General features: G+C 31.8%; 1 long non-coding RNA gene across 1 annotated transcript; it reads left to right on the top strand.

Annotated features, from left to right (window-relative positions):
* The first annotated feature begins 4,716 nt into the window (after nucleotides 1–4,716).
* LOC140440609 (uncharacterized) lies at nucleotides 4,717–5,689 on the top strand. Its single transcript, XR_011950883.1, has 3 exons — nucleotides 4,717–5,081; nucleotides 5,208–5,360; nucleotides 5,448–5,689. It is a non-coding gene; the product is annotated as an uncharacterized lncRNA (long non-coding RNA).
* Nucleotides 5,690–15,419: the final 9,730 nt, after the last annotated feature.

The raw sequence follows: 15,419 nt of genomic DNA, 5'->3' as shown, positions 1-15,419 counted from the left end.
GACACTTCAAAAGATGGGCTAAATTTTTTATTAAACAATTTGTGAAAAAATTTGAAAAATTCAATTTTTTTCTCTTTTTTGTTGCTAGTGTTTGTTTGTTGCTGTTGCTTTTTCTCAAAAAATCAATATTTATTCAGTAATTTTTTTCAGATATTTAAAAGCGACATAGAACCTTCATAATTTACTCAGAAAGTCTATTTAGTATAAAAAAAAACACTACACAAAATATCAGCACAATCGATCAAGTAGCTTTTGCAAAATAATTCTGCAATCTAAATGTCTAAAAAAAATTATTCATTTTTAACATTATGCAGAGCCAACAAAAAAAGTTTTAAATACTTATAAAAAATTTACATATAGAAGTGTATTTAGGCTTTGGAATAAAACCCAAATCATTGAAATCTGTTGAAAAGAAAAGCCTAGGAAATTTTTGAAACAACTATACAATTTTTAAGCTAATAAACACATAGAACAACTTTTTTAATTTTCCATTAACTTTTTCTTTTCTAATCTTATATCGAAAGTTCAAAAAAAGAAATATAATATAATAACGAAAGTCTTAGATTAGAATAGATTTTACATTTTTGTCTTATAGAATTATTTAATTTCTTATGTTTTCTTTATTTTTCTATTTAACAATAATAAAATTATATGAATATTTAATTTTTTGTATTTAAATATAATATCAATGTTAATTATACTTTTTGATCAAAATCTAAATACATTTATTTGTAAATATTAATTTTAACTAATAATATTTTTATACTTTCTAAATTTCTTATTTTTAAAAATATATAATTATAACAATATAATAAAAAAAATATTCAATAAATAATTAATTTAATAAATCCCGGATCGATTGTTTATTTTTATGTCGTTTTTAAACTATTTAAATGCAAGAAAAATAAATATGCACATAAGTTTATATGTGTTAAATATAATAATATACAAAAAAAGAAATTAAATAATTTTATGTTACAACTGTAAAATTTATTCTAATCTAAGCCTTGTATTAATATGTTGTATTTCTTCGCTGAACTTACGATATAGGTTTGGAAAAAAAATGTTTATTAAAAATTTAAAAAGTCATTATGTTTGTTTATTAGCTTAAAATGAGCTATAGGCGTAACTATTGATATAGATTGATTTAGCACAGAGATAACGGTAAAGATAATGATGATCATATAACACTTCTTCGAATGTTTTTATAGTTGTTTAAATGCAAATGCAAATACTTCCCATATACATTTGTTTATTAATTTACAAAATCACACCAATAATCAAGTTATTAATTTTTTACTTCTATATTGTTTTTGAAATAGTAATAAAATGGTTTCCTTTAAGTTGTACTATTAATTTTATAAACTACATGTAAAAAGTTGATATTGGTTTGTTGTCATCGGATGTTGGTTGAGGTTTTTAGAGGATATACATAAAAAACAAGAGTGATATTAGTTTTAACTAACACAATATTTAAAGTGTTTAATGAATTACCTTTTGTACTAATGACTAAATTATATAATAAAGATGGTTAATTTGACCTTATTGAACAAATTTGTTTCATTTTTTACCGATTTCCAATTAGTATAATAAATAAAAATGTTGTTTAACTTCTACGAATTAAACATGTATAGGTATACAGGATATACATTTACGTAAAAGTTCTCTCTTGGTCTCAATCTTGCTTATAAAAATAACTGTGTAGTCGGTATTTATCATTACTCATAATACGGTCAAAGTAGGTTAGTTTTCTGTTCATTACGGTGGTAATAATTTCTTTGTGTTTTCTAAGCCTCTCGAAAATCGTGATAATAGTTGTTTGCTGGTAGCACCACATTTTTAATACGTCTAAGCATTTGGTGACATATTTCGTAAGCCTCCATTTTTCTGCTTCTTAAAAGATAACAATCACTAAAGACAGCTGAGAATTCTTATGCCTGTATTAATATTTAGAGTTATATTACAGAGGACCTTCTTTAGGCAGTTAAAAGCATTTCTGGCTTTTTAATACGAGTTTTTATTTCATAACTATGACCTCGTATATCTTTAATAGTGCAGCCCAGGTAGCATGTTTCCTTTTCACTTTCTAATGGTGTATCATTTCTTTTAAATTGGGCAGTTATTTGGTGTTCTTGTTAATACTTGGTGCAAGGAAAGATTGAGAACAAGAGAGGGGTAAGTCGTCAACAAATGTGGCTACGGAATATAAATAACTGAACAGGCATAAATAACAGTGGTGAGCTTTTGCTTGCCGCAAAAGACAAATATCTGAACTTAAGATAATTTGCCAATGCATAAGAAGATTACTACTTATTAGTTTAGTCTTTTAAGAGTGAGTTTCAATTCGTATTCTTTGTATGATTTTACAACGTTATCCATCATTGTCTGGAGTCCTGCATTATTTGTCAGCAGTACGGTGTCATCTACATATCTAATATTATTGACCAATTGTAGTCTCAAACTACAAAGTTTGAGATTATTCTCATATCTTTACCATTGATTCCTTATTTTTTAGAATATTAATTCGTGCGACTTTGTCGAATGCTTTTTCGAAATCAATGAAACATGAAAATGCGCCGTAGTTGACATTTCTAGCTTTTTGTATTAATACTTGTAAGCTAAAAAGCGCTGTCCTTGTTACGAAGTCTGGTCAGAATCGTAAATCCACCTCACTAAATTAAACTAATTAACTTGGATTAGTATTAATAGCAGCCAGTCTATTGGTAAGTTTCCAGGTTTATACAGTGAGGGGATAAAATCTTACCCCCCTCTGCCAACTACTTTGTTTTAAAGATAAAACAAAATCGATGAGACACGTCGATTTTTAAGAAAGCGCTTCGTAAACCTCCCGCCAGAACAATCTTTGAATTGAAGCAAATACTTTAAGAAACGTGGCATTCCTTTACACCAAAATTTACTGAGTCTTAGTTAAAACGTCTACACATCTTCAGCTACAAATTCTACTTAATACCGTCTTCGTGAAAGCCTTTCCCGTGACGTGTGATCGTTTGTACTTTAAAAGTGTAATTTCTGCGTTTTTTAGACATATTTCAAATGCCTCGTATTTGTTGCCAAAACTCAAAATTGAAATTTTTGTGTTATAAGTTTTGAAAATTAGGCTCTCACAATGAAAATCACATTACGACAGGTCAATGAAAGTGATAATCTCATCAAAATCGTATAAAATGGCAAAAATCGCGCAACGTTAATTTATTAAACACCTTTATAAAAACTGGCAAAATACAATAATTACACACGAAAGCTGCAGTCTTCACCTTTAAAACGCATTTTGATTTTTGTCGATAGGACACTCTGATCAAAAGATATCGAATTTTTATCGTCAAGTTGATACAGAGTTTATTTAAAATTGATTTCGCGCGCGTAACTGGCATTAAACATCATCGGTTGCTTCTGAGAGAACGGTTTATTCTACACAAAAAGTGCCGATAAACATTTTTATTCAAAATTATCTCTGCTACATTTTTTATTTGAAACATTTTTTTCTACGATTGTTTGCTACATTGTTTCCGTTACCCCCCCCCCCCCCCCTCCCTAGGAGGAGGCGTTTAGGGGAAAGCCAGAGGATAAAAGTGGTAAACTTTTTTGCATTTGTTTTTGAGGTCCCAAAAATTCACATTTTCATGAAAATTCAGCTTGTTCGTATGACTGTTAGAGGTCAAATCTCTGACGAGTGGACTAGATGGTAAACTTTAAAATCGATTCTGTGTTGATGTTGCATATTTTTGTGCATTTCTGTTGTTTGCTTTATTTGTTGTAGGTAGTTATTAATTTCCCTGATTTAACGGCTTTTGTTAGTTCGCGTTAATTAATTATATACATAAATAAGAATAAGTAAATGTCACGTAGTACTCTTATTTTAGCTCTTTAAAAACAAATTTTAAAAAAAACTTACGTTGGTCCAAACTAAGTTGGTAAAGGTCTCGGGCTAAAGCCACTGTTGAATCATTGAATGCATTGGGCGCGATGGTGTATTGTGTGTTGCCCGTCTCTAAGGCAGGTCGATTAGACATGCTTATCGAGCAAAAAGACTGTCTTTTCTTTTTGCTCGATGCGTATGCTGTACCACCGTTTTGAAGAGAGAAGCCAACATAAATTGCTTTGCGCAGCTATGCGTGACGTCAGTATATGGCAGAAAACGTTAAAAACTAGAAGTATTTACAGGTGTTCGCAAACTGTTAATAAGTGTTAAGTTCCAATTTAATACTTATCTAATACATTATTTTTTTTTAATTATGGTATTATCTTGCAGTGCATTTAATTGTACCCAGCGACACAAAAAGGGGACAGATATATCATTTCATGGGTAAGTAAATTCATAAATTAAACTTGGAAAACCTACCAGAAATTTAGCACCTATTAATGTACTTTTCTCTTCCAAAGTGTTTAAAATAGATACATATTATATGAGAGTCTTATATAATTTTCATTTTATAATTACGTTGAAAACTAAAGGATAAAGCAAATAAATTGTTTTAGGTTTCCTAAAGATTCATCATTGCAAAAAAAATGGATTATAGCGATGCGCCGTGAAAATTTTAAACCATCAAATAATTCTAAAATTTGCTCTAAACATTTCACGACGGATTCGTTTATTACTAATGGATGGAGTTCAAAAAAACAACTCAAAAAAGATGCTGTACCCAGCATTTTCGATTTTTCAAACCGTTCAATTAAGCAAGTTAAAACTAAAAAATTTTCAGTGAAAAGAGAAACTGTCTCAGACAAAACAACAGGCTCTAAAAGTGAAAATATAAATATAACAACGAGTCAATCTACTACCATTAAGACTCAAGTAGAAATTCCAGAGGAAACTACCTTAGAACTTCCCTTGAAAAAGCGAAGACATTATCTTGGTGACTTTGTTGAACAAGGATCATCTAACAGAGATCAGGAATATAAAGTGGTAGTAAACAATTTATTCCAAAAGAAAAACAAAAAAATCAAAATGTTGCAACAACAAAATAGAAGGCTTGTTAAAAAGGTTAATACCTTAAAATCTTTACTAGAACATCTTTAAAAAAAAGTAGATGATCGATGAAGATTTCTGTCTGAAACTTTCGGTAAGCAAAATTATTAATACTTGATATTAGTAATCTATATAGTTTTGGTACGTATAAGCAGTTTATTACTTTATATTGTTTGTAGTTAGTCGATCAATTTTAAGTTATTGTTTTTTATGTTATTAGGATACGATGCATGCAAGCAGTGTAGATATTAAAACAAAAAGTAGTTGAACTTAAAGATAAAGGAAAATCATGTATAATATCAGTGCTTTGATGGTTGATGAAATGTCTATACCTACATCAGAAAATAGAATGGGATGGTGAAAAGTTTTTAGGGTAGGTTTAGCTTAGCATTTATTAGCAATTATAAAAAGTATCATAACATATAGTTTCCATTTATATAATTGAAAACTTTAATTGTAGGTATATTGACATGGGAAGTAACAATCAAAGCGATTTTTCCGAAGTCAAAGCAAAAGAAGCCATTGTATTTTTAATTAATAGCTTAAATGACACCTGGAAACTACCAATACGCTACGTTCTAATCGATGGTTTATCAGGAGTTCAAAAAAGTAATCTGGAAAAATGTGCTTAAAAATAATGCACGAAGCTGCTGTCATAATCACAAGTTTAACATTTGATGGTGCAGCATCAAATATTAGCATAGCTAACATATTTTTTACATCCAGTCACAAATCAACCAATGTATGTAATATTTGACCCTCCACATATGTTAAACCTTATCCGCAATACTTTGGGTACTTATAAAATTTTTTTGATGGTAATAGTGAAGAGATTATGGGAATATTTGGAAAAATTAATAGAAATTCAAGAAAAGGAAGGCCTTCATCTAGCAACGAGGATAACCCGAAGGCATATTAATTGGTTTAAAGAAAAAATTAAGATGAAATTAGCTGCCCAAACTTTCAGCCAAAAAGTTGCTAAGGCATTAAATTATTTAAGAAATAAATGCTCAAAGGAATTTGAAAACTGCGAAGCTACTGAGAATTTCATCGAACTTATTAATGTTATATTTGATATTTTAAATAGCATAGATTTATTGGCAAAACACTTAATATCCAGCTTGCAACAACATAATAAACACGCTATTTTTCAGAAAATTGAAGAATCTATAAAATACATCACTTGATCACATGATTATTAGTTTAAAGTCACTTATGGGAATTTGGAAAAATTATGTAGAGGATGTGGATGGAGGTCTGAAGTATCTTTCAGCCTATAAACTGTCTCAGGATCATTTAGAAGTTTTCTTTAGTTGTATTAGGGGTAATGGAGGTTACAACAACCAAACGGCAAAACAATTTAAAGCTGCTCTGGATGCACACAAGTGTTACTGGATCTTCCCAGGCTAACTATATAGAACAGGCACCTTCGATAATTTTTGCAATGAGTACAACACATACTGTGAAAATCAAAACTATTGATTATCAACATTGAAAACTTTATGACTGATGAGAATAAAAGAGTGACCATGATTACACTTTAAATAATTTAATTTTTTCAAAAACATTGTCTTATATTTGTGATGAACACTATATCGCTGGGTTTGTAGTTAAGAAAATTAAGAAAACATTAAATTGTAACATATGTTTGTGTGCAATTGAAAGTGATGACTTACAATCACCATTCATAAGACACAAAAATTATAGTAGGTATATACCTAATGTTTGATCATGATTTTCAAACTAACCATTTATTTAATCTAATAAATATAATTTGTTTTCATTGTTGCAATATAAGGTTGTACCATGAAGGTGAGAAACTAAATAATAGACTTAGAAGTATGTTAACAAAAACTATTTTATTTTGTGGTCAATAAATAAATTTATATACATAATTCTTTCCCTAAAATGAAACTTCCACCCACAAGTAAAATTTCTATCCTTTAAATTTATTTTTCATTATCAAACAAGAAGAGATAGGTACACTTTCAAATAAAACATTTATTTTTACAAAATTACTTTAATTCAAAAATATTCATTTTTGTGCATCGATCATTATATGATCTATTTGGTTAATCTTTTCATTAATAGGAGATTTCCAAGTTCCCTTATATATATCTTTATGGGGAAATCGTGTCCCAGCTTTTACCATGTTCTTAGACAATTTTCTATGGTGGTCGAAAATATATTGTCTATTCCGACTTTGGCATTCAAATCTCCTGCCATCATCTTGATGTCATTTTTTGGACATTCATCGTACTCTCGGAATAATTCCTCATAGAACATGCCTCTTTTTCTTCCGTTGGAGCATGGATGCTAATAATGCTAATATTAGCCAACTTCTCTTAAAGTCTTATTCAACATATGCTATGATTAATAGCTTTGAAATCGATTAACTATCGACTAACTAAATCGATTCTAAGAAGAACTAGCGACAGCAGATGGATAAAGAAAATAACCGAATGGAGCCCCATAGGAAGGAGGAAAAGAGGACGACCCCGAAAATCCTGGAGGAACGAAGTAGACGACGCCATGAGTAAGAGAGGACTGAACGATGGAGAATGGAACAACAGAGAGAGATGGAAACGGTTGAGCGAGGGAAGGCAGTGAATACTGTAGAATCCCTAAATATATATATATATATATATATATATATATATATATATATATATATATATATATATATATATATATATATATATATATATATATATATATATATATATATATATATATATATATATATATATATATATATATATATATATATATATATCGATTACACTATTTTTGACCTTGCTGCTTACAATAAATCCGGTACCAAATTCGTGTCGGGTAGGATGTCCACTGTAGTAAATATTGCAGTTATTTTTTTCCAGGATGCCTGAGCTAGTCCACCTCATTTCCCGCAAAGCAATGATATCTGATTTGGCTTTATTGATTTCTTATATGAGTAGAGCCGTGGCTACAGGCTGATAAAGGCTTTTTACGTTCCACGTGCAAATTTTTAAATCATTATCGTTATTTCGTTTGCGAGTTCGTCGTAGGTTAGACAGTCCGGTTTCTTTCTTTGTAGCTCTGATAACAAAAGGTTTTTTACAGGGTTGGGTGCTTAACCTAACGCCAAGCCCCCTTTTCCAACCCATTTCACCCGCGCTCGTCAGTTCCAGGGCCAATTTTCCACCCGGGTTGGATACCGGATCTCCAGTTGGGTTGCTCGGTTTACAGGGAACACCAGCGTGAAGGTGAGAGTTGGATTTGAGTAGAAGAGACTAATTGGAGTAAACTGGAATCAATTCCATGTTTTCGCATTCTACCCCTTTATCCCCCAATTGAAAAGAATTGGTATCGATAAATTAACGAGAATTTGTAAACCATGAAATAACTGTTGATACCAAAATTAGACTCGCAAGAAGCGTGGTTTTAGCTGTTTCCTATATATGGTGCTGAATGCTTAACTCTCAAGGAGAAAGATAAGGAGCTTATAGATGTGTTCGAATTGTTCTATCTTCGTATGGAATCTTTTTAAGTTAAAGAAGAGTGCCATCAAGCAAATGCCGACTTCTACACTTGATTCCACAAGGCAAGATTGAACGCAAGAGAGTTCTTGGACGCAGATATATATCTTGGCTGGCCAATCTTAGGAAATGGACTGGTCTAACGCCAACTGAACTCTTTCGAGCTGCTGTGAATAGAATAAGATAGGTTAACGTGATCGTCAACATCTCTAGAAGATAGGCACCTTTAGAAGAAGCCATCAACATCAAGTTGTCCACGCACCAGGAAGATGTGGCCAGTTAAACTTGGACAAAACAAGAACATTATAAAGTATTAATTAGGATATTAAGTGAACTAAGCAATTGGGAGACTTACAGGAAATGATATAATCAAAAATACTTCTAGGGAAACATAACCGCAGATGATTTAAAGATTTCATTAGTTTATACAAAAAAGGATTAAGTACTTATTCAAAAAAGATTTTAAAAGGTCAGGCAACTGTTGACTAACTGAATGACTAACTTACAACGTATGCAAAATGCAGATTCTGTGAGATAGAAGATGAAAGAATCTACACATATACCTACTCCCAAACTACTGTGCCCTAAGAAACTCCAGACGTCTCCAGAGCACGTTATCTAAGAACTGGTAGATATACTAAACTTACTGGGACGAATAGGATTCAGTGAGGTATTCTAATTGGTAAAAAAAGCCATCAGAAAAGGGGACACAATACAGAACTAAACAAAAAACAGATAAAAATTCATAAAAAGCAATACTTATTATTAACATTATGTGCTTAGGCTGGTAAACGAACCAAATAAACAATTATTTTTACCTCTCCCATTCTATTAAATTATATAACGAAAATGAGAGGCGAGACTTCGCCTTTTTTATATCATAAAATAATTTAATCAACAAGATGACCTCACCCAACTTCTACACGACAACCATCCATATATGGCGGTGATATCAGCCAACTTGCCAACTACGTATACAGCAAAATCATCGATCTCATGAGTAACTGTTCATAATGTTTTAAATTATCACAGTCTAACTGTAGTCGCCTATTATCACATTGACTAGACTGTAAAGGATTTTTATACCTTCGCCTAAAACATTGGAATATGTTTGTTTAACCGTGACCTTATTATGTTATTATTATAGTATTATTATATTTGGCTTGATTATGGGGGTACCTTTATGGTTGTGAATATAACAGTATGAAAAAGTCTTGCTTCAGTAGTTAATAAAATTACCAAGAATAATAGTGGAAAACGTTGAATGTTTAGGTTGATTACAAATATTTAATGAGGGTCAATCGATAATTCCTGAAATGAGTACAAGACACTACCCTCAATAAATTATAAACGAATATAGAGTCGGCAATTTCTTCTATTTATTGCTAATGATCCACATTTTATATTATTTTCTGTATATACATACATACTTAATATATATTCTATATATAGATATGATTATTGATACGAAAAGGCTTTTTATTTTGTAGAACTTGAAATTGTTTACTGTTTTACTATGATGCCAGTAGGTGAGGCATTAGAGTGCATTACTCAGCGTCAGCAGTTTCCAGACATTACAAACAATTGCCTTATCACAACATATTTCCAGTGTGACGGCGGATTTTGTAAACAGACTAATGGGGTGGCAATGTGAAATCTGTTGAGCCCGGATACTGCCAACTTATTCATGGAAAAAATCGAACAAGTCGTACCATTAGCAGATAAAAAGTCATATTGTGTTGATTCCGTTATATGGATGACACTTTTGTGATCTGAATCAATAGAAAGGTGACCTGATAACAAATTTCTCTTTGATAAATTTAACAAACAAATTGCAGAAGCAATACAGAACAGCAAACAAATTACATTTTTAGACGTTTTGGTCAAATTTTTCGAGCGAAAATCCAACAGAAAACTTGAGCAAGCAAACCAGTGCATTTTAATAACTCAAATCTCCGCAATAAATACAAAAAAAGAATCATAAAAGCCTTAATGGATCGTATTACCCAAATATTTGAATCTGAATATGTTGGATAATTGAAACAAATTGAACAAAAATAACTCCTTCTTCAGGGTGAGGTGTGTACGGATAAAGTGGACCAGGTAGAAGAAGAAGTTCGTGGTTCCAAACCTGAGAAAATGGTTCAACACGTCAACAACAGGACTATTTCGAATAGTTGCTTCCATCTTCTTTATTTTGGGCCAATCTAATCCACTGTTTGCTGCCATTAATCTTATGCCATCTGCCCATCTCATTTCAGGTTTTTACATGCTTCTTGTTATCCCCCTTGGTCTCCATTGTAGGATTCTCGGTATTCACCTATTATCATCATATCTGGCTATGTGACCAGCCCTGAGTGTCTCTTGGTGATTTTCCAAGCACGTTTCGTTACTTTGCCCTTTGAGTTGTTTCTAGTTTTTTAGCAATTTTCCTGGTAAGGGATACGGACCAGATTTGATGATGGTATATGCTTCTCGTTTTAGGCGAGTTTCACATAGAGGAAGTATATTTGAGAGCTCTTGTTCTAATTCGTCAAGGTGTTCTTGGCTCCTCATAGTTCTTATATTGTAAGTGGCTATTATATACGAAGAAATGATGGTAATATTTCTCATTAGATTTAGTCGAATATTTGCCTCCCCCAGAATCCATGAGGCTTACGTATTGCTCAATGTGAGATCCTGAGTATCTAATTCTACTCACCTGGGTAAATTTCGTATTGATACTCGATATCTTCATGGAGTGGTCATGGATGTAGGTGGGGATAATTTGGGGAAAGACAGAAAAGACTATAATGACCTGACTTCCCCATGATTCGACAGAGGGACGCCATCGGCTAGCATAAGGCAGGGTCACCAAGCCCTGTAGTAACCTATCTCAACCATCGGGATCGTAGAGGAGTGCTACCTACAAGCGATAGAAGCCATAGGTAGGTATATACGTCCAAAAAGAGTCAGCCTCAATATAGACCAAAAAAGAAAACCAAAAGATAACACTTTTGTATCGTATATTAAAATTTTTATAGATTTTACATCTATCTAAAAAGTATGTGATAAGAAAAAAAGCCCTTGAAATAGTAGGCATAGAAAGTCTAATAAAAATGTGATGATAATAGATTAGATTAACATTAGATAATATACAGGATCGAACCATATAGAGAGATAGATACAATTATGAAAAATTCTTAAAAAAGATATCCAACATTTATAGTAGAATGTAAAATGGATACCTAGGTTACAAAAATTTAAAAGATATGAAGAATAAAGGTCTAAAATCCATTTTATATAAACAAACAAACGTGAAGAACCAACGTAAGATATTGTTTGTTATAAGAATTATTGTAGGCACAAAAAAAATCGTATGTATTTGGAACAACAAATATATAAGTAGCACAAAATAATGTTATAAATACTGTGATAAAGTTAACTCAACTTTACATTTTGAGAACAGTCTAGAGTCTAATCGATATTTTTAACATTTCTAGACCCCCCCAACACGACATTTTCATGAAATTCAATCCAAGAGAAAGGCTTTCTTTGGTGATAGTCACAGCATGTTCTGTTTTATAATCTAAAAATACCCACATACAGTAACTCCTTCATGCAAGAATAACCATCATGGTCGTGAACCTCGCCGACATTCCTCAAAGACATGCCATTTTTATGTAGAATTTTCAGTTATGAATGTTTATAATATGATACATTTAATGTTTAGAAAAACATATTTGATAACCGTAGGGAAAAAGAGCATTTTTATTGTTTCAATGCAGGTGTAATGACTCACTGGAGATTTCAGAGAAAATTGAAATTCAATAAAGTACAATATGGCTAGCGTTCCGCTTGCCGTGGAATTATTGGGAATAGGAAAATATTCAATAATCAAATCATAGACGTATATATTAATATAGAGGTATATATTAATATATACGTCTATGAATCAAATATGATGACAATTATAAAATGGTTGTATTTAATAAGAAAATTTTATGAGTTATTAAAAAAATTGAGATTTACGAATATCAGTGGATTTATTTACTTTATACGAAGAACACAACAACAACTATGTTTAATTTATCTAGGTTTAAAAGTAGTCCCAATAGTTAAAAGCAGCTTTTGGATGTCGCTCAGAACTATATGCAATCTTGATTCATTCTCTATAACATATTGTTTTCTCATTCGTTCTAAGAGATTCAAAGTTAAGAATTTTTAAATAAAGCACTGCGTGTTCTTTGATTTTGTCATATTCAACAACGAAGATTGCCCTAATAAAAATTGCTTCATTTATTTATTGTTTTACAATTGTCTGTTATATGATATGGCTAAGAAAAATTTTGTTCGTTCTTAAAATATTTTTTAATAATAAAGATTGTGCTACAATCTTGGCTCGTTTAAAAGAAAGGCGAAATTATATATGTCGCGAGGGGATTGAATTTCAATCGTTCTACTGTATGGAGAATCGAACCGAAATTTAAAGAAACTGGCAGCAATAAACGAATATATGGAAGTGGCCAAGAATATAAAACTTTCGATGCTGATAACAGGTTTAGTGTTTTGACTGCCTTATATAAATCGACACTTATCAGTGTAGTAACAAAATATTATGTTTACGGATAAACAACAATGTTACGTGTACTCTCCAGACGGTAGGAAGCGCATTTGGAGGGGAACGGGTAAATATTTATAGAGTTTGCTTTAGTATTAGTTATAAAGGAGGATCGCTATTTGTTTGGGTCAGATAATCAGTGAAAGATCGTACTGAACTGGTTTTTGTTGAAGATGGAACTCGAAGATACATTAACGATATTTAGGAAATCCTATGCATGCTTGGTAACAGATCTAGAAAGACGTATAAGAAGTCGTAAACAGGTTGACTGCGTTTCCAAAATATGTAAACCATGAAACTGTGCATTACCGATCCCCCGGATATCTAGTTCTCCAGATAAAAACATATCTAGTTGTCCAGGACATTCATTGCAATAACTTGTTACTTTTGTCACCATATTACTTGCCTGTTTGCTTGCAGAGAATGTGTTTCTCTTAATTGATGATAGCATCCTTGACATTGTCTTCTTCTGTTCTTTCCATGTCCTGACGGTTTAACAAAAGTATGTAGAACTCTTTTGTGGAAGAACTAATCTTGTTATAAACAATCCAGGAATTTACAATAGCTGTTCCAAGCAAACATTTCAAAGGCTAGTTTACGGTACCATTTTAAACTTTTTCTTAAAACTGAATGATAAGAACTTATCTGATCACTAAAGTCTATTCCTTTTTTTGCTTGATTGTAATTAATATTTGCTTTTGGTTTCAATACAAGCTCACGTTGCTAGTTTCGCTTTCTTGTTGGTTCAAAGATAGTTTTATAGGTTGGATCAGTACTTAACATCCGAACTGGCCGTTTGTCCATCAATTTTATAATACTATTTTGAGAATACCTCTTCTGTTGGACCTCAGGGTTTCACAATAAATTATTTGTTTTTTGAATAATGATTTGGCTAGAGGTAAACTGGAGTAATATTTATCAGCATACAAGTAGCGATAGTAGCCATTTTCGAATTCAACATGTTCAATAGTTTCCTGGAATACTATTTCCCGAGCAAATCTATTTGTTTTAGTAATAATATTCTGTAAAAGATCATCGGTTACAAATAACTTGTAAGCGTCTATAGGATTTTTTATTTCGTTTACTCACTAGCTTTATTGTCACTCTCATCTATATCATGCCAATCGTTTTCATTATCATTTTCAGATTCTGATATTTTTTCGCTTTCAATTTCTGTTTCATTATCATCATCGAATAAATTACTCGCACTTATATCACTGTACGATTCATCTAAAGAAAGAACGTAGTTTTTGTCGATTACAGAATCGTCCGAATCAAAAGATTCGTCCCGCTCATTTTCACTGTCACTATTTGGGAACTCTGCAAGCTCATGGTCTCTTGAATCAGTTGGACTTTGGCGCGCATTTACAATACTTGGGTTATCTTCTTTATATTTTTTTATTTTCAACTGAAGTTCTCGGTTCTCTTACACTCCCTAGTTTTTTTTTCTGTTTGATCTAAAAACAAAATCTTTTAAAGGCGAGATGACATTTTTACACTAGTAAAACGCAAACGTAAACACACCTGCTATTGAAATACAAACGATACTAAATGTCGATTGACTGTGCAAGCATGCATATATATAAATATGCACCGGTCCCGCAGGACTGGTCTCGCACCCGAGTAACAAATTGAAATCTCTGTGCGTTACCAGCCCCCAAAGCCCGGTATATTTTTTTAGAAATGTCTCGAATCTTAAGACAAGTATAATGCTGTTTTTAACATTTAAAACAAACGAATATTAACGAAGATATGCCTTTCGCAATTTTTAAAAGTTTGCAGTTTTCAAATACCGTACTTTAATAATAACGAACACCGGTCAGGTGGAAAGGAGGAAATGAGACAAGAAAAGAACACCAGTCGATAGCCAGAGGTTAAAAGAAGTTAGTTTAGACGTTATTAATAACGGAACGTCTCTCAAGTGAACGGCAAGTCGTTATCAAATAAATGTTATGACATTAAAAAGCTACGTTCGCCGACAACGATCCGAAAAAATTGAAATAACCTTCTCTCATGATTACAAGAAGGCACATATTTACAAATATCTGCCAGAGGAAAATATGTTTAAAGATTATTTAGATGTTGCCAGCAAATTACATCATGGCCTTACAATCAAACAAGCAAAAAAACTGGCGTACGAGTTTGCCGTAAGAAATAATAAAAAAATACATGTTACCTTTAGTAAACATAAGCAAGCCAGCTCCGACTGATTATACGGATTTCTGAAGAGGACGAAGACCTCATCACTACGCTCTCCGAAAGCAATCAGTCTTTCTAGAGCAACTAGCTTCAACAAAAACAATGTATCAAAATT

The sequence above is a fragment of the Diabrotica undecimpunctata genome, chromosome 5 (assembly GCF_040954645.1).
Source record: "Diabrotica undecimpunctata isolate CICGRU chromosome 5, icDiaUnde3, whole genome shotgun sequence".
NCBI classification, from domain to species: domain Eukaryota; kingdom Metazoa; phylum Arthropoda; class Insecta; order Coleoptera; family Chrysomelidae; genus Diabrotica; species Diabrotica undecimpunctata.
Note: the sequence above shows the minus strand (reverse complement) of the source record. Positions and strands in the feature narration are given on the sequence as shown.